General features: G+C 39.0%; 1 long non-coding RNA gene across 1 annotated transcript in view; it reads left to right on the top strand.

Moving 5' to 3' along the window:
* The first annotated feature begins 1,646 nt into the window (after positions 1-1,646).
* The window catches only part of LOC144583434 (uncharacterized), a 39,450-nt gene continuing 21,022 nt past the window's right edge, over positions 1,647-20,074 (top strand). Inside the window, exon 1 of the long non-coding RNA XR_013537194.1 lies at positions 1,647-5,867. This is a non-coding gene — a long non-coding RNA (uncharacterized LOC144583434). The remainder of the gene's footprint in view (positions 5,868-20,074) is intronic.

Here is a 20,074-nt window from a genome sequence, read left to right on the forward strand (position 1 = left end):
AAAAAACAGACAACTTAACTAGACAGTTTGTTGTCCAAGAATCATCACAACTCCAAAATTCTGAGCGAATCACATTGTTGCTCTGAGCACAGGTGCTTCTGTGACGAAAGTAAACACACACAAACACACACACACATACACAAAAGCTGATAAGATAGACTATACAAACCCAGGTCGTTTCTCTACTTTTAAAAATACATTTACTAAAAATCTGTAGATGGATGCTCTGTGATTGTAAAACCTCTTCCATGTTCATGTTGCTTTAAATAAGTACAATACCCCAAGCGACTTCCAAGTCTATATTTTAGTGTTGTGAGGAAGAAGAAGCAGTACCTGTTAAAAGTGGATGCCCTTTTTCCATATATATATATATACACACACACATACATACATACATACATACATACATACATATACATATACATATGTATGTATGTATGTATGTATGTATGAATGTATGTATGTATGTATGTATGTGTGTGTATATATATATATATATGAAAAAAGAGAGAGAGAGAGAGATTCAGTGTTCATGGGGTGCACCATGATGAGGCTAGTCTATATTGGATAAAATGAAAACCAGGAAAAATATCCTACACAAACTTTCTGGCACCAGCTGGGGAGCAAGTGCCACAGTTCTTAGGACATCAGCTCTTACCTTTATATTTGGTGGCAGAGTATTGCAGTCCTCCATGGCTAAACAGTGCACATACAAAACTGGTGGACACCCAGCTTAACCACACCATGAGACTAATATCAGGAACTATTAAATCAATGCATTCCAAGGGCCTACCTATGCTATCTAATATACCACCCCCATACCTTAGAAGACAATCAGCTTTACACGAGGACTGCCATTTTAGACTTAAATCTCATAACCCACTATGGAAACTTGAACAGCAACAAGTCAGAGAAGACTCTGACATTGAGAGAGCATGGTGTCAGGAATGAGCAATTTCTAATCCAGATCTGTTTAACTTAGTGCCCAATCCAGTACAATGCCCTTCTGACTTTGATCTCCCAAGGAAAAACTGCACAACACTCAACCAGATCTGAAATAAACAGGACAGATGACAATATTGGAAACATAAATGGGGGCTGGCTGATAATTGTAATTGTGACTATTGGCACATCCTACAAACTTTACATCAGTGGTTCTTAACCTTTTTGAAAGAAACGCCCCCTTGAGCCATTGAGGAAGTTATCATCGCCCCCTCCCTGAGGTGATGATATCCTTCCTTCCTTCCTTCTTTACTTCCTTCCTTCCTACCTACCTACCTAGTCACCCTCCCCACCCGGATGCGAGGATGAGGACCCAAGAGACCCTTTCCTTCCACCTGATCCACACTCAGTGCTCCCCTAAAGGAGAAAGGCGAGACGTGGCAGTTAGAAAGAGCTGTATCATCTGGTGGCGGCAGCAGCACCGGATCTACTGCCAGCACTGTGGCTGCAGTCACAGGTTTGGCTCGCTCCAGCGGCCCCTACCGCCCCCCTTCTGTTCCGCCGCCCCCACACCGCCCATTTTGTTCTACCGCCCCCCTGAAAAATGAAATCGCTCCCTGGGGGGCATTATTGCCCACGTTAAGAACCACTGCTTTACATCACATTGTGATAGAATGCCCCGTTAGAGGTTCCCTGGCTCCCTGCATAAATTACATCATCTTGAGGGCACTGCTGTTCAAGGGTTAAATGATTTAGATATCCGGTCTTAGGCTTAGTCATTCTAACTGCTCATATATAATTTATTTCACTAATTATTCACTATTCGTATTGTGTGTTTTTAAAATGTTGTAGAATTTATTCTTTTAGGGTTTTACATTTTATACATATTTTATTTTGTCGTTGTGAAGGCTTATACAAAAATGTATTCTGCTATGATGTACAAAATTAATAACAGATACATTAATGCATATTAGTGCCAATATTCTTCTTTTGTCCAATTCAATGGACAATTCATAATTCACGCAGAGATAGGAGTAGGGGAGAGAAATGTAATTAGGCATGTCTGTATGCAAAACATAATATGTTTATTCTCAGAAATCATCATTTGTTATGATTGCAGTTGCTCATTAATACCAGACTATAACATCTGCAATATTATTGCCACTGTCAAAGCAGAAGGTTTGTGGATTTGGCACGGATGCCTTAAATAGGGCCATGTTTCATCTTTATAAAAATGGCTTGTATGTACAATCAATGAGTTGGTCAGACTTATGTAATCCTGGGAAACATCTATGGATAGGAGAGTGAAATACATATTATGCAATACAAGCTTCCCTTAAATTTATAGTTCATTTCCTACTATTGAGTTTGCAAGTTAAATTTTACAGGGAAAGGGCCATAAATTAAGTAGATGGAAGTATAACTTTGGCTTTCTAGCTGGTTGTACAGTCGAATTTAACACATTAAAAAGAGTATAATACACACTTGTTAATAAAATTAGCACAGTGCTGACATGTAAAAAACCATTTTATAATTGGCAGGCCTATTCCAATGTCCTGTTGACAACACTGAATTTCAGAAACCTGCATTGGTAACAACATTGTAAATGTGGAAAGCTCATAAATGGATACAAGAGAAATACATTTGCTCTTTGATTTTATGTGTGTGACTCTTTAAAGCAAAAAAAGAAGAAAAAACCCTGTAAAATTACCACATAATAAAAAAGCCAGGGTACCAAATGCTAATTGCCTATTTATAAAAAGGCCCTTTTCTACAATCATGTAGGTGTGAGGCATAAACGTCTTGAATTTTATGAAGCTGCAATTTAGATTTTCAGCCTGTCTGCTCCCTTTTGCATTTCATCTTAACCTTATAAAAATTTAGCAGGGGTGGGGAAGCCCCTCAGTTTTATCCTTGCTTCAGTGTTCAGCAAGCCTTAAATCTAAAAAGCACCCTACAGAGTTTTAATTGTGACAGAATAGCCAACAATAATTGGGCCTCCTACCAATCACTCAGGTTGGCCCACCCTGATTGCCGGGCACAAATGCTGTTTTTTAGTCAGCAGTACCCAGTCCTGATAGCCACTTTGTCAGCTGCCTGGAGGGAAGTTGTCAAATAGGGGACCCTGCTGCTTTATTCCTATAACTCTGTTTTAGAAACACCTCACAAGTGGAATTGTGGCTGCCTCATCCAGAAAATGTGGAAAGGATTAATGTGGCATGTAAAACAAATCACTCTTGAGCTCAGCTGAGAAAGTGGGTATTAAAAGCACTCCAGTCAAAAGAGCTTTAGTAAAAAGGTTGTGGTGATATACAGTCAGCATATGTTGGGCTGGTAAAGCTGCAGGGTGTTTCAAAATGGTAATGGTCCATGGGTGTAAATTCTTTCAAGACCTCTTAAAGGCACATATGTTTTTTAAGCATGTCACCCCCAAACAAGGACCTGTTATGAGTTGGAGACACTAACACTTTAGAGCTTTATTGATTGGTCTGTGACATTCCAAGGCCACTGGTACTTTCTGGTACTATTTCTAGAACGAAGGGAAAGATAGTGGAAAAAGCCAGAGGTCTTCTGTCTTTTCTTTCTATAGGACTTTATGGATTAATGAGCAATATCCAGAGGTTAAATCCTGCCAAGGGTTAACATTTGATTAATATCTTCAGAAAAAGTCTTTTAAAATTGACTTTCATTTATTCGCTCCATGTTTATTAGTTTGCTTTTTAATTTTTATGTTCCCCTACTCTGGTCTACTCTCTGCCGGGTGGCAGCAGAAGACAGGAGGGCCTGGCGTTCTCTGGTCCATGGGGTCTCGAAGAGTTGGACATGACTTAATGCCTAAATAACAGCTCTGGCCTAAACAAGACTTCAAGGCTGCCTAGAACTGTCAATAAATAAAAATAAAGTTAATACATTTCAACAATATAATGAAAACTTGTATTTCTGACTTAGGGTAACCTTGATATGGCTTTCAAGATGTATAATATATTGAAGGACTGATTTATCATTGCCACCCCCAAGTTAATTTCTATGTCCAAGTATGGGTTTGAACTCAGGTCTCCTGAATCCTAGCCTCCAACCACCAAGCGGCACTGGGGCTCAGTGAAATATAGTCTCAGAATACAAAATTGAAACCTCCTACAAGTCTGTGCAAGAGCTCCTAAGAGGTTAAGGCTACTTGCTACCAGATTCCATGGAATAGAACATTTGCTGTTTGTCACCAAGGCTATAGCTGGTCATGCCAGGTATGATGTTCTGAAAGTTATAATCCAAAAACTAAGTTCCCCATCTCTGCATTCAGATGATCATAGTATGTCACACAGGGTGAAGTCCATCATCTGAACAGGGAACAAACTTGTTCCAAAATTTCACAGTGAGGCACATTCCTTTGCTGCAGTCACAATCCATCTCTGTGTACCTATATTTTATACCAATTATACAGGTTATTATCACCTTTCCATGTTGATTTTAAAATGCTAGTACTTATATCTAAAGCTTCGTGTCTGTTACTTGAAAAACTCTTTACAGCTGAATAAACCTGTTCAGGCTGAAATATCTATGCAGGTGCTGTTTACAAGTTCACCATTAAGTTATCTCAGGCCTCTCAGTACAAGAGACACAGCCTTTTCAGTGGCAGCTCCCAACCTCATGGAAGTCCCTCCCACAATATCATTGTTTGGATCCCTGTATTATTATTTTTAAATGGAAATGCTAAGACTTTACTCCAATCAGTCTGTAAATGCAAAAGGTAGTAGAAACTAAAGCTGCTATCTCCTATTGGGTTCAAAAGCTTATGTTTGATGTTAAACATTAAAGAGAAATGGCACAAACATTGCTAAACGAATTGATTGCAGTCTGTAGGTGTGCATGCCAAACAAGTTTGTGCTACCACAGACAATGGATAATGGCACAGGGAAATAGAATTTTCTTATTGTGAAATGCTACCAAATATGCGAGGCTGAGAATACTCAATTAGCATTTTGCAAATCATACTTTTCACATACTGTATATAACTTTATTCTTCTTCTCAGTAGAAGGATAACTTAGTATCAAACTAGATCTTAAGGGGGATAAATGTATCTTCTGTTTAGCCGTTTTCTTCAAAGACCACAGATTACCTTTGAAGCCACTTTATCTCTTATTAATAGCGGCCACTATGTAGTTATAGTTGATTACAGGTTTCAGTGTTATCTATACCAAGAAGAAGAAGAAGAAGAAGAAGAAGAAGAAGAAGAAGAGTGGATGCTGTGATGTTGGGGGAGTTATTTTGAAATTTTTTTATTACAGTTGTTTGCATACAACTGCAATTTTGCTTTCTCAAATCTGCTACCTTCTGAAAGCTTGAAGTCTCTGTTTGTGCCTTTTAGCCATGCTGGCAATACAAATGGACAATTATGGGATGAGAATTGTGGTTTTCTGCTGCCGCAGCCACCCCTCAAGATAGGACTAGTTTTTGATGGAATGTGTTTGATTTTTAATTGTATTTCTCAGGGGACACTATGGCAGCACACCAATGCTCTGTGAAGCCCAGATTTATGCGTAACCCTTTACAGTATGCAGAACCTGTCGCTTTAAGATACAGACGTTAAACAGCAATTGTAACACCTTCCCCTTTGTGAATGAATTTGATTTCCTTAGAGGTCTGGCTAGAATGAGTTTGGAGAGTTCTTCTGGTTTGTATATTTAGTCCAAGGTGTGTTGTTGCTGTTGGCTGTTTGCTTTATGTATTTAGACAGTGGCTTTTTAATTTTTTTTCTTTTAAATTGTCCAGTAAAGGCAAATTTTTCTTTTTCCACAGTGCTATCTGTTTTCCAACATTCCAAAAAAAGAACTGCCACTTGGACCACCGATCAGTTTTTCCATCTTTCTTCAGAACTATACATGATGAAAAAACCTTCATACATCTTAACTTCCACAGAAAGGAACATGTGAGTTGTTTTCCAATCTTTTAATTCTGTGGAGACAAAAACAAGAACAAAAATATATTACCCCACCAAACCAAGGTAGCTTGCATCATGAAAAGATAATATTCAAAAGCTGAACACACTAAGTATACAAATATTTAAAAAGAATCAAGCAAATGAAACACTAAAAATAGTAAACAAAATCGACACTGAAAACAGATTCAAAGCAAAAAGGCACAATACTCAATTTAATGTAATATATAATATATACTATGTCACAGAGGACAGGACATCAAATCAACTGTTTGCAGATTTTTAGTTAGTTCTATCAAAACGTGTATCATCTCTTCTGTTCCACTAGTGACGCACTATATATGGAGTAAGATGGGTAGTGTGTTTATGCTATAATGACTGAAATCTTGTTGCTTAGTGTAGTAAATTGCACTAGTGTAGGCCCATTGAATCAATGGGAACTGAGTGAGTTGATGTCTCCATCAGTTCCACAGATTCCAATGGACCTGTTCTAGCTGCTACTTGCTTTAGTGTAATAAGTTGCAACTAGAGTTGTCCCAGTTGTATCAATGGAATTTATGGAGGAGTTGATTCACCAAATCCCCAGAGATTCAACTGAATCCATTCTAGTAGGATTTACTACACTAAGCAACAGGATTTCAGCCATTGTTTACTTGGTGATAAAAATAAGAACCATAAAATGTGCATGAGGGAATGAGGGAACTGATTTCTGGTCTGAACCTCCTTGCTTTAAGGTATTGTTTCAATCCTAACTTTTTGCTTTAAATCTAAGGAGTTCTCTCTCTCTCTCCCTCTCCAGCTTTTATCCCTGTCTTTGGGGAATCTATTTATTTCAGATATTGCTCTCGTACCTTTCCACTTAAAAACTCATTGTGGCAGCTTCCAAACTAAGAAAAGTAATATGAAGTACAGTAATACAATTTTGAAAAGCCATAAAACAGCCAAAGTCCTCTATAAAAACAAACACAAAGTTTTTGTAGTTATCCTTTCACCAGAGAGAGAGAAAGAGAGAGAATCATGTATTTTTCGGAAAGACCTAAATCCCACGTAGGCTCCCTATGGAAATGGCGGAAGTAATTTTCACTTATCCCATAGGGTAGCCATGTGTTCTGCAGTTCAGAGAGACATGGGGCAATCTTCAAGTATTGCTCAATACAAGCCCAAGTTAAAGATAAAGAATAATAAAACAGAGAGCAGGAGGGGCCTGAAAGTTGTCTATCCTCAGTTAACAGCAGGACAGCACAAACTGCAGTCCCTGTACAGGCCACTTGATCATACCCTTTTTTTTACTATGATAATGGATGCTGTTTTTTTTTTATTTAAATTGCAGTGGCCAGAATCCTATTGTTTGTGTAAAACTTCCACAAGTTGCAGCTGATTGGTGAGGTGCTGATGCATGCCTTGGTCATGTGCCTAGTCAGGTCCTCGACTGCACCACTGAAATGCATTTTGGCACTTCACATATTCGCCACAATAAAGGTCATCGTGTACACAAATCTTACACAGAGGTTGTCATGCATCTCAATAGGATTCCAGCCATTAAGAATTGACAGGTTGTGTAAAGGGACACCCCTTTTTTAAAAAATGATCTCCTTTTTTGTGGGGTGATAAATAAAAGATCCGTCTATGACTCCTGCTTTTCCCGTAGCCACTGTGCCCCAGTGTTTTGGAAGACTCTCACATCTCCAAAGCAGATTTTTAGGTTGCACAAATCATTACAGGAGAAAGGAGAAATCAGGAAAAATCACTCTTCTGCCACCAATTTCTTCCCACAGTATTGCCCCATGAACAATTCTGCATGCTTGATCCAACCTAAAACAATTATTAATATAACAACATTGTTGCCTAATGCTCAGGCTATTATCACAGAAAAGGTCCTTTGTCTTTTAGCTGTGCACCATCTACTCTAGTAGCTGAATATTAGGAAACAGACTTCAAGGCAGATCTCAATTAATAGATAGCTGCTGTGGGAGAAAATGATCTTTTTGATCCTATGTCTGCAAGTGATTGGTAGCTTTCAAGATCAAGGCCAGATTTTGAATTGTGGCTGCGAACACTCCAGAGCCAGTGAAAATCATTTAAAATAAGAATTATATATATATATATATATATGGGGATACCCAGTGTGGTGGAGGAGATAGTAATAGACTAGGTCTTTGTAGACATGGGTTTAAATCTCCACTCAACCACTCATTTGGGGCATAGAAGAGGTGAAAGTACTCTTAAATATCTCATTGACTTTGAGAGCCCAATTGGAGTTGTTATAACTTGTAATATACAGTACATCTATTCTTATCACCTTCATTTTGTTGTTCTCCTCTTAATGGAGATTAGATGACATCATGGCTGTCTTGACTTTAGATATATGAACACTGAATTCAAACAGTGATCACTAAATTCAAACTGGTCACCAAGGTTTTCCAGCCAATAAGATCTCCAGCCATCAACTATTCATCACCAAATGCACATGTAGACAAATTTTTGCAATGCCACTTAAAAACAAAAAACAAACATTGAAGAAGAATAATGATGGAGAATGGGGAAGTAGACAGAAAAGGGAAGAATGTTCTGCAGGGTTTCTTTCCATTAATTGAAGGAAATTGTGGGTTGACTAGTTAGAGGTTAATTACTTACTAACTTTTTCATAATGCAACCTAGAATTTTGACACTAAGAGAGAGAGAGAGAGAGAGAGAGAGAGAGAGAAGAGGGAGGGTATAGGACTAAAACAAATATTCACAGAAGGTTCAGAGAAATAGATGGGTGGGGAAATAAAGATCTGGTGCCAATTCTCCCCATGTAAAATGAGATTTATATTTGCTTGCAACATCATAGATGTGCTATGATGAATTTACCATAATACTAAATCAAATGCACATAAAAGTTCCCCAGATAGAACAGTTCAAACATCTTCTGCTTCCTTACTTTTTAAAGCAGTGGTCCCCAACCTTTGGCCTCCAGATGTTCTTGGACTTCAACTCCCAGAAATCCTGGCCAGCAGAGGTGGTGGTGAAGGTTTCTGGGAGTTGTAGTCCAAGAACATCTGGAGGCCCAAGGTTGGGGACCACTGCTTTAAAGAATATGAAATTGTTGCACCTGCTCACATTTGTAAGGGAAGAATATACAGCTCATTGGCAAGGGTAACCCAAGGCATTTTTGGAAGGACAAGATGGCACTCTCCCATTCAAGTTACCAAAGCCAACTAGACTGACTTTAACTTTGATAACGTGATAGTACTCTCTCCTGTACCTCCTAGTTAGTTTTGGGACAGTAAGGCTAACAACTGGTGTACATGGTTCTTTTTTATCAATGCCTGCTCTTGTGCTATCTCCACCACTTGCCTTGTGAGATATAATGGTAGGCCCAGTCTTGGACAGCACGCATTCCATCAAAAGTCTTAGCTTCCGTCTGTGCTATTGTCAATTAAAATATCTGGGAAGGATTGTGACCCAAGATTTTGGAGCACATCAGATCTTGGAAAACTTACATCTGGGACCGTAATGCCCTAGCTCTTCCAGTCAGCATCGCCACAGCTGCATGGACCAGTCGCCTGTCTCAATATAACCAGCTTCACTTTTCCTCTTTTAGTTCATGGGGCTTGAGTTGATTCCAATTTATTGTCGGTTGGGTATTGTTGCTGTTATGAAAAACTATACCTGCTACTTTATATGTAAGCCTTATAACTAATTCAAACATTTAGATGAACATATAAAATGTATGGCAGCTGCATGGACTTCCCTTGCACGTAATCACTGCATCTGAACACGAGCTTCACAGAATGCAGATCACATTACAATTGCTTTCGGATTGTACACTCCAGATGTTGCTTGTGTGTGTGTGTTTTAAAGCATGCAGGAGGCCTTGTTGTATTTCAAAGTGGGAAGGGGCTGAAATAGAAGTGAAGAACAATGCTGTATCTGGTTGTTAGATTTTATTTGCCATTGCATTATACAATGGAGCAATAACATTTCCTTCCACTGTCCCTGCACAACCCCCAATAAATCTGTGCTTTCTCTCAAAACATTGCAGTTGTAGCTGGACCCCCTTCTGGAGCCTTGAAATCAATTAAAATTAAAATGTTGACTTTGATGGTGTGCAGGATGGAATATTTGTAATAAAATGTGATTTTCAGCTTTCGGCCTGAGTTTCAGAGAACAGTGTGACATATTTTTATGTAAGACATACCAAGAAAATAGCAGTGAAGTCTCAGAACAAAGCTGTCCAGAACGTATTTCTCTTGATAATTTTATTGATATGAAGTTATAATTATATCAGAATTCCTGAGCAAACACAGAGGAGGAAAAATAACACTGCTGAACACACCATGCATGCGCATGCACACACATGAAATATTTGAATAACTGTATATAAAATTACGCATGACTTGCCCTTATTTTTGTTAATCCTATAAATCACCAAGACCATTAGGCAGAGAGGTCATGGTTTCCTGATCAAAAACGTACTTAGCTAAGTTAAAACAATCCTGCAAAATCCTGGATGGATGTTAAATATTTTGGTTTCCCTTTTAGTTTCTGGTTCAGTGCCCCAGACTCTGCCTCTGACAGTAACCATGACTGAAAATATTGTTTCACCCGTTTCAGCAATGACACCATTTGTTACCTTTGCTTTACTACCGGGCTGGTAAAAGTCAAGATCAATCGACTCCTTTAATATATCTACCATGCAGAGATGCTGCAGCCAACATGCAAGAAGAGATACTGTTGGAATTACATCACTCTCTGGCCTCTTTGTGAAATGGGAACTGTAAAAAATGAGGGCTAAACCTCCCAGCTTCTCCCTCCCTTTTCCAAGATGTTGAAAGAGATAAGGAAGTTAGTAATTCGATATTATGAATCTGAGTACATAACACAGAAACATATTTCAAGTTACAGGTAAAGAAAGAATTCACATTTCTAATTTTTGTAAAGGTCAATCATGGCCAGTGATATTGTACAATAGTCTCTCTCTCTCTCTCTCTCTCTCTCTCACACACACACACACACACACACACACAGAGAGAGAGAGAGAGAGAGAGAGAGAGAGAGAGAGAGAGGCAACTGAGAAGCATGAGCCTTTACTATAAGGGCCACTAGGTGGCAGTGGGGGCATTGTGGCATTCATCTTCTCCACCTAGACTGCTGGTGGAGGAGTGACAAGCTTAGTTTTTACAGGCCTGAGACAAACACCTGCAGAGTGCTTTCGAAATTAAACCGGGGGCTGGGTGATATCAGACCAAGAGCTCAGGTTGCCCCCGTGTGACTTTTGGCTTCCAACACTACCAGCCCTTAACTCTCCACTATTTCTTGATCATACTGCTGCTCTGAAAACAATGATTTATGCATCAAGCAAATCCTCATATGAGTAAGACAGGACCTTGCAGGAAAGGGATAAATGAAGGCAGGAATTGGTGTCTGAATGGTACAGCATGATATCTTGTAAGTACAGTATTAGACTGAACAGGGTGTGAGATAGGGAGGCACCACATAGGTCCTCACTGTATGTTAGAGGCTAATACATCACTCTTGTTGAAATCGTATTAGAGTTTTGAAGGTTTGATTCCAACAGGCCTCTGGGTCTGAGCAATTAGACTAAGAGTGCATCTACAAATAATATAGATTTCCTCCACTGAAACAGGCAAATTTGAAGTATTTTTACTGACTGCATAATACAAAGGATTATTTGAATTGGTCAAGCCCTTTTTGCTCTTAAACTGGCTTTCTTTTTCCGCCACTGGGGAAGGAGTTTTACTTTTTCAAGCCAGAACAATCTGAACAGGCTTTCCCCCATGTGGTTAGTTGTGATACATTCTTGTGAAGACTTGAGTGTGTGTCCATAGGTGGTGTTTTTGGTGACATAGATAGTTGAGACATGGCGTTCAGAGCTGGGGAGACATGGAAAAGCAAAGCACTGTGATTTTAATGTGGGTGGTTGGATGCTGAATCCTGTCAAACACAGTAAACTTCAGATCATGTGGGAAGGGCCTTTTGTTGTAAAGCAAAAGTTTAGTGCTGTTAATTACTTAACTGACAGGCCTAAAAGTGGATTTAAAGTTGATCGTGCCAATATTTTAAAACCACTTTTGACTAGAAACAAAGTAATTCCTGCATGTGTTATTTGAAAGTAAGGGGGGAAAGGAACAGATGGGGAGGATAAAGTGTTGATGCACTGTTATGGAATCATCCTGACATATGAATTATGATGTATTTTGCAAAACTACTGTTCAAACTTTTGATGTTCTGTAGTTTTAGACTCTTAAGTACCTTCCCTTGTTATTTTTCTATGTGACGGTCTTTGAGAAATGTAGCAGTCTGAAGCTTTAAATGAGAAAGTGGCTTCACAGTGAATCATAAAAGAATCAACAGAGGATGGACCAGAGGAAGGAAGGAAATAATCAAGGTTGTGGCCACAATATGTCTTGCATCGTATCCATTATGAAGAGTGCATTCTCAAATCAATCTGAAAGCCCTTTGTGAGCACTGATTGTGATTTCAAATGTAATAGAGGCTGCAAATCAAATCCAGTGTAGTTGCATCCTAAGTGCCAAGCAATGCTAGTGTTTATGTCTAGAAGACCAATCACAAAACAAAGCAGGCTGACCTGCAAACTATGGAAAGCATTACAATCAGATGCTTTCCTACACTTAGGAGAAATTCACTCCAATCATGTGCTCTCTGTGAAGTATTGTTTGGCCCTTCATCTCCACTTCAGGCAGCAAAACTGATGTTCAGTTTATGAGTCCTAAGGTACACCTGTGTAATATGTTAATTGCCTGGTTTGTAGCTGATCCTCTTGGGGTGTTCAACTTTGAAGTATACACATAGGCTTCTAATCTGTATTGAGTCCACTGCATGTGAAGGAGAGCCTGAAGTTCTGCCCCATCTTGGTGCAAGCCTCCTCTTCGTGCTGCTGCTTAAAATTCAGGCAGAAAGTAATTGAAGGAGGGATGGCTTCAATCTTTCATTCCTATACTGAATAGTCCTGATTCGGTGAGGCAGTGTACTTCTGCAAAAACACAAGAGAGCTGTCTGAAAACATTCAATTAACATAGCTTATAGTTTGATAGTTGCATTCAGGTGACTTGGAGTCTGTGTCATATCCGTAGAGCTTCACTATCATCTTATTTTTTACATTTAATGGGAAATTGTAGGAAAGGTCTTAAGGTCACAGGAGTAAAAGTGCAATGAATGGGAGAAAAGTGGGTGACATGAGGAAGAGAAAACGAAAAGAGGAAGCTGGGAATGAAGGTCATTGCATTTTCTTTTAAAAAGAAAAGAATTTTAAAAAACCCACCCTGCCACATAATAATTTACTACTGAAACCAGGAGGGAAACTGTGGTTAAGAATGATGAGACATTTTTCAATACCATACATAATAAAAAAAAAGTAAAATTGGAATTGGCGGCTCATGTGTTTGTGGAAATAAAACCACACGGCTGTTTTCCTTTTTTATTTTTTCCCCCAGATAAGTGCTTAGGGTTACAGTTATAACAATAATCAGAATTTTATGTGTGTAGCGCAACCTTTCATCATATCTTCCATGGGAAAGTAAATTCCTTTGAAGCTTGTGATGCATCTAAAGGTGGAGATTGGGGACAATTTCACTTCAGTTCAATTTTATTGTGAATTTGCAAATTTGCACATTTCTTTATATTCGAAATGGAAATAAAATGAGATTTTTTGTTAAAAAATGTATATGAAAGAAACTAAAACTTATAGATTATTCCATTCAGGTCCAGGGATTTCACTGCTTTGTTCAAAATCAGGAGTCTGAATTCATTTGCTTTCAACCATATGATTCCCAGTGTGGTAGTGATGGACTAGAACTCTGGAAAACAGGGTTCAAATTCCCACTTGGCCAGTCAAACTTACTGAGGGAGTAGAACAGGTAAAACCGGTTCTTAAATATTTCACTTACCTTGAAAGCTCTATTCGGGACAATATAGGTCAGTTTTAGCTAGAAGGCACAGAACCACACATGTTAGCATTGAATTATGATTTCAATTTCTTTCTTCTGAAAGGCTCCTCACCTCTGCCACATGTAAGCAAGGCAGTTCTAACATTCCCCTTTCCATGCCAACAGCAGCCTAAACTATTGGATACAATGGGAAAAAATTTTGAAGCATTTAACAGAATAATCAAATTACATATTCAGGATAGAAGGAAATGGAAATTTCTTTTTTAAAAATAGTGTGAAGAATAAAGCAAAGCTGTCAGATTTTTCCCATCAGTGCCTAAAAGTGAACCAATAGGGATCTTCCATGGATATTGCAATAATTTTTAAAAATGTTCAACACTTTTAAATGCAATACTACAAAAGCAAAGACAAAAATAACTGGCCAATCTTTCTTATATATTTCCCAACCATTAAAATAAGACCCTTACATTTTTGAGCCCATCTCCTGCAGTTCAGATTCAAACTGCACACCAAAGTAACTTCTGTTTGGCTTGCATGAAATACTGAAAATTAAGGTTCAAACTATATTGGAAACTGAGTTTGAAACAGGTTTATAGCCAGGAGGCAAGTTGTGAATCCCATAAAACATTGTTAAAGGCACCTGGTTAGTGTTCTGTACACCTGCTTAATGCCCCCCTCCCCCCTGCCTGCGACCACAAAGTTGCAAACGTCAAATGTCTTGGCAACGTAATGGGGTTTGAATGACAGCCATGCACTCAAACAGCAGTTAGGTTTCCCTCCTACCAAATTGGATCATAAATGATGAAAAAGAGGTCAGAAAGGAAGTATGGAGGCAAACAAATTTGAAAGGGGAAACTGCTAATAGCCATAAACCGTGTACAATCAAAGGGCCGACAAGTCATTGTAGATTACCTGCTCCATGAATTACTGATCAAACCAAATCATGATATGGAATTTTCTGGCTCCTTTCATCTGTTGCGCCACACTTTCTAATGGCTCCCAGATTAAACACACAGTTTAGCCAGAGAAGAATTCTGTCAAGGAAAGCCAATGCTTGGAATGGAACATTTAGATGGCTAAATTTCTTCTTGATTTGATTATGGGACACATACAGTATATCACGGAAGTGAGTACACCCCCTCACATTTCATAAATATTTTAGTATATCTTTACAGGTGACAACACTGAAGAAATGACACTTGGCTACAATGTAAAGCAGTGAGTATACAGTTTGTATTAAAGTGTAAATATGCTGTCCCCTCAAAATAATGCAACACGCAGCCATTAATGTCTAAACCGCTGGCAATAAAAGTGAGTACACCCCTAAGTGAAAATGTCCAAATTGAGCCCAAGTAGCCATTTTCCTTGCCTAGTGTCATGAAACCCATTAGTGTCACAAGTCTCAGGTGTGAAGGGGGAGCAGGTGTTATCGCTCTCACTCTCTCAGACCGGTCACTGGGCGTTCTACATGGCACTTCATGGTAATGAACTATCTGAGGATCTGAAAAAACCAATTGTTGCTCTACATAAAGATGGCCTGTGTTAAAAGAAGATTGCCAAAACCCTGAAACTGAGCAGCAGCACAGTGGCCAACACCATACAGCAGTTTAACAGGACAAGTTCCACTCGGAACAGGCCTCGCCATGGTCAACCAAAGAAGTTGAGTGCCCGTGCTCAGCGTCATATCCAGAGGTTGGCTTTGGGAAATAGACGTATGAGTGCTGCCAGCATTTCTGCAGAGGCTGGGGGGGGGGTGTCAGCCTGTCAGTGCTCAGACCATACACCACACACTGCATCAAATTGGTTTCCAAGGCTGTCGTCGCAGAAGGAAGCCTCTTCTAAAGATGATGCACAAGAAAGCTCACAGTTAGTTTGCTGCAGACAAGCAGACTAAGGACATGGATTTCTGGAACCATGTCCTGTGGTCTGATGAGACCAAGATAAACTTATTCGGTTCAGATGGTGTCAAGCATATGTGGCGGCAACCAGGTGAGGAGTACAAAGACAAATGTGTCATGCCTACAGTCAAGCATCATGGTGGGAGTGTCATGGTCTGGGACTGTATGAGTGCTGCTGGCACTGGGGAGCTACAGTTCATTGAGGGAACCATGAATGCCAACATGTATTGTGACATACTGAATCAGAGCATGATCCCCTCCCTTCAGAGACTGGGCCACAGTATTCCAACATGATAACAAGCCCAAACACACTTCCAAAATGACCGCTGCCTTGCTAAAGAAGCTGAGGGTAAAGATGATGGACTGGCCATCCTCTGGTCCATCTCCAGACCTAAACCCTATTGAGCATCTGTGGGGCATCCTGAAACTGAAGGTGGAGGTGCGCAAAGTCTCTAACACCCACCAGCTCTGTGATATCGTCATGGAAGAGTGGAAGAGGACTCCAGTGGCAACCTGTGAACTCTATGCCCAAGAGGGTTGAGGCAGTGCTGTAAAATAATGGTGGCCACACAAAATATTGACACTTTGTGCCCAATTTGAACATTGTCACTTAGGGGTATACTCACTTTTGTTGCCTGCGATTTAGACATTAATGGCTGTGAGTTGCGTTATTGTGAGGGGACAGCAAATTTACACAGTTATACAAGCTTTATGCTCACTGCTTTACATTGTAGCCAAGTGTCATTTCTTCAGTGTTGTCACCTAAAAAGATATACTAAAATATTTATGAAATGTGAGGGGTTGTACTCACTTCTCTGATATAACGTAAGTAAGGTACACAAATAAGGTGATTGTCAATGAAATAACATCAAAGCAAAATGTTTGCTTGCATCACATTTGGACATAGAGGTTGAATCATTAGTAGCTTGAGATGCCTTCACACACTTATTACCTTAGGGGAGAACGAACCAAATGCATTCTCCTGCTATGAGTTTTTGATACCAGTATGCAGTCAACCTCCAGCTGGCACATTATTTCCACATTTGCTTGGAACATCACTGACATGAAAAGAAACCATATCCTTGGCTCCTCCCATATGACATCAAAGGCACATTATAGGAATGGAGCAGAAAGTCACTGCATATGAGAGTTTCAATGCTGCTGTTGCTGCTGTAGTATGGAAATAGCCACAAAACAGCCTATGGAAACTCTCTCTCTCTCTGTTGCTGAGAAAAAAAAACCTTTGAAGAGAGGGATGAATATAACATTTGAATTCCAGCTTACATTTATTACGTGGTGTAAAATTTCCCATCTTATTTTCCATTACTTGAAAGTACACAGGCATGCCCCTCCCCCTTAGCTGGAATAGGACCTTGAGGGTACTTTCTTGCACTAACCTCCTCCCTCTATGCAATATTTTAAAGGGCCACTAATGGGTGGGATAAATTGGCATCAGTGAATGGAGGAAGTCTACCACCACCCATGGGGGAAGTGTATATTGCCAAGGCAGTAGTTGTGGGAGGGTTCAACCTTTTCTCCCATGGACAGTAGCTTCACATTTAGTTTAATTAAGTACAGGGCAGTCACCACATGGTGTATAATTTATAGTGAACAGTTTGATTATATGCAATAAATGTCACGGATCACGTGGAATTTTTCACCATCTTGCCATGTCCATTGAGTGCTCAGCTCCATGGCCACTGCCATTTTGCAAGCCCTCCTGGTAGAGATGTGTGTTTAATCTCCCCACAAGAGGGCAAGATTTCATTGTCCTTAAGAAACATTTAGCAAATACAGTTTCTCTGATTGCTACAGCACAATGGATTGGATTCAGGAGCTGCCTTTTGAGCTCTGTTTGTGGAAGCTTCCTCCCTCTTGATTTGGAGAAGATCCTCCCGTTCTCCCCCCCCCCCGCCACTTAGTCCAGTCAGCACAATCTCCTGACACTCCACATCATATTTTCAGTTGGCTGGAGGTTCCTGCTATATGTCACACAACTCAGGCAAATCTGCTTTTGCTAACCCAATCATATTCTTCCAAACGTCTAAAGAAACATTTATCTGAAGTGCTATCAATCCCTGTAGAAAAAAAAATCCCTAACTCATTGATTTCGTTCACAGTGAATTAGTGGGAATACAAAATATGAGCATTTCAGCACTAGAACCTACAAGTAAGAGAAAAAAAGCAGTGCCTTTACTTTCAGTTTATGTAAACTTAATTCATGTAATCAAAGCAACACTTTTGATGACATTTTTGGAACAGATGAAAGGATGCTTAGTGAGTAATTAAACTATGGGATTGGCAAACTTGTGGTGCAGAGGTGAAACTGAAGTACTGCAGTAAAAACTCTGCTCATGACCTGATTCGCTTCCAGAAGATTCAGATAGCCCACTCAAAGGTGATTCAGCCTTCCAACATTCCAAGGTAGGTAAAATGAGTACCCAGCTTGCAGTGGGGGAGGGGGCAATGCGTACCATAACACAAGTCCTTGTTATTGTGTGTAACACCTAGTACATTTATACAGGCATAAATTTATGTTGTGTGCACATGAAGAGGATTTTGCCCCTTGGATCTTTCCCCCTGTTCTTGACAGACTTTGGTGCAAAAGGATGCCTGAACAATTTAAGACACTTCAAAAAAAATCAAAAACTATTTTAAAAAACACTTCATGCAAAAACAAGGTATTTTGTACAAAAATATTGACTTTTGCAAAAACTTATTTTTGAGTAAATGTTATACTTTGCACAAAATGATTTTTTTCAACAAAAATGCAACATTTTGTGCAAAATGTGTTTTTGCTCAAAACACAGCCTTTTGCACAATGCACACCTTTGTGAATATTTCCATAAAAAGTCCCACAATGTGAAAATCCACAAACACTCTCCCAATCTCTCTCAATGGATAAAAATCGATATGAATTCTCTGGTCCATGAGAATCAAATAAATCAAGATTTATATTTCTCATCTCCAATCTTCCACCATTTACTTTCACTGGACAACTCTGAGTTGCAGTATTATAAGAGAGAGAGAAGTTTTCTCTATAATTCTCTACACCATGCATAATCTGTGTACACCTCTGACCCCTTAAGCCATTGGTTTTCTAAACTGAAAAGTTCCCAAACATTGTAGTTCTTCTTTTTCTGAGGATACAAGATTAGATTATAAATGTGGCTTCAGAATTTAACAGAAAAATTGACAGCATAAACTAGTGAAGGGGGAAATGTGTGTATTATTTAAATTAGCCAGTGAGGAGTACTTTTGCATTGCAACATGGAAGGCAACAAATAATTCAGTGACAATGTAAAGCTGTTTATGGTGACTGGAATTCACGTTACTGGCCAGAATCCTATTACCAATGTATGCCCACATAAAGGAAATTGTGTAAGTTTTCCAAGTCTTGATGGCAAGTTGCTGATGGTTACATTTCTGATTGTGTGTGTGGTCATGCATCTGGCCACATCTTGAGGAACACAAATAGGATCTCTTTCTTGGGTAGCAATTTGTTGTCATGATTTAAAGCTTCCTTATGGAAGTGTAAATTAACAATCGGATTATATCCATATTAGTATAACACAGAACATTTTATAAGTAGACTTTCACCTATTATAAAGTGTTCAATGATTTATATTGTGTTATGTGATGTCATATTCCAGTCTTGTTCTGTTTTGATGAGTATCTTTCAGTTTCATTACAAAATGTTCTGTGTTATTTATCATATCACGTGTAACATATTCAAGTCGTCATCATTATTGGAGATTATTATTGCAGATGAGACTTGCTATACTAGTTAATCAAAAAACACATAAGATACACTAGATTGCGAAATTGGTAATAAAATTTAGGCCTGGGGTGAAATTTACCAAACTTATTCCTGTTAAACTAATACATGAACTGAACTGCAGCTATCCTTCAATATTGAAACCTCTCTGAATTTTATGACATAATCTTCCAATTGAAAACTTGATAGAAAAGCACATATATGAAAAACAGCTGCACCCCAAAATGTACATATTGATAAAAATACAATAGAAAAATGCATCATGTTAGGGAGTGTCATCTGTAAAAAAAATTGTATATTGGACAAAAGTTAGATAACAAGGTGTTTTTCAGGGGGGGGGGGGTAAACATGCATGAAAAGGTGCATAAAATGTTTATGCAAGTGTTCACACAGAGGTACCATAAATAGATGAGTAAAATAATAAAATGAACTTATGCCTCGAGAAAAAAGAGAGTGATTGAAGCCAGCACTGGAAGATTCATCCATTCCTGATGGAATTACAGAGCCCAGTGAACCAAGTTCCTTCCCGTTCTATAAATCTATAACCCTGTTTCATGGAAAAAAACATTCCTTCTAATAGGAACCTAGGCAGTGTACAATAGGAGGGAC

Source organism: Pogona vitticeps, chromosome 6 (genome assembly GCF_051106095.1).
Source record: "Pogona vitticeps strain Pit_001003342236 chromosome 6, PviZW2.1, whole genome shotgun sequence".
Taxonomy (NCBI): domain Eukaryota; kingdom Metazoa; phylum Chordata; class Lepidosauria; order Squamata; family Agamidae; genus Pogona; species Pogona vitticeps.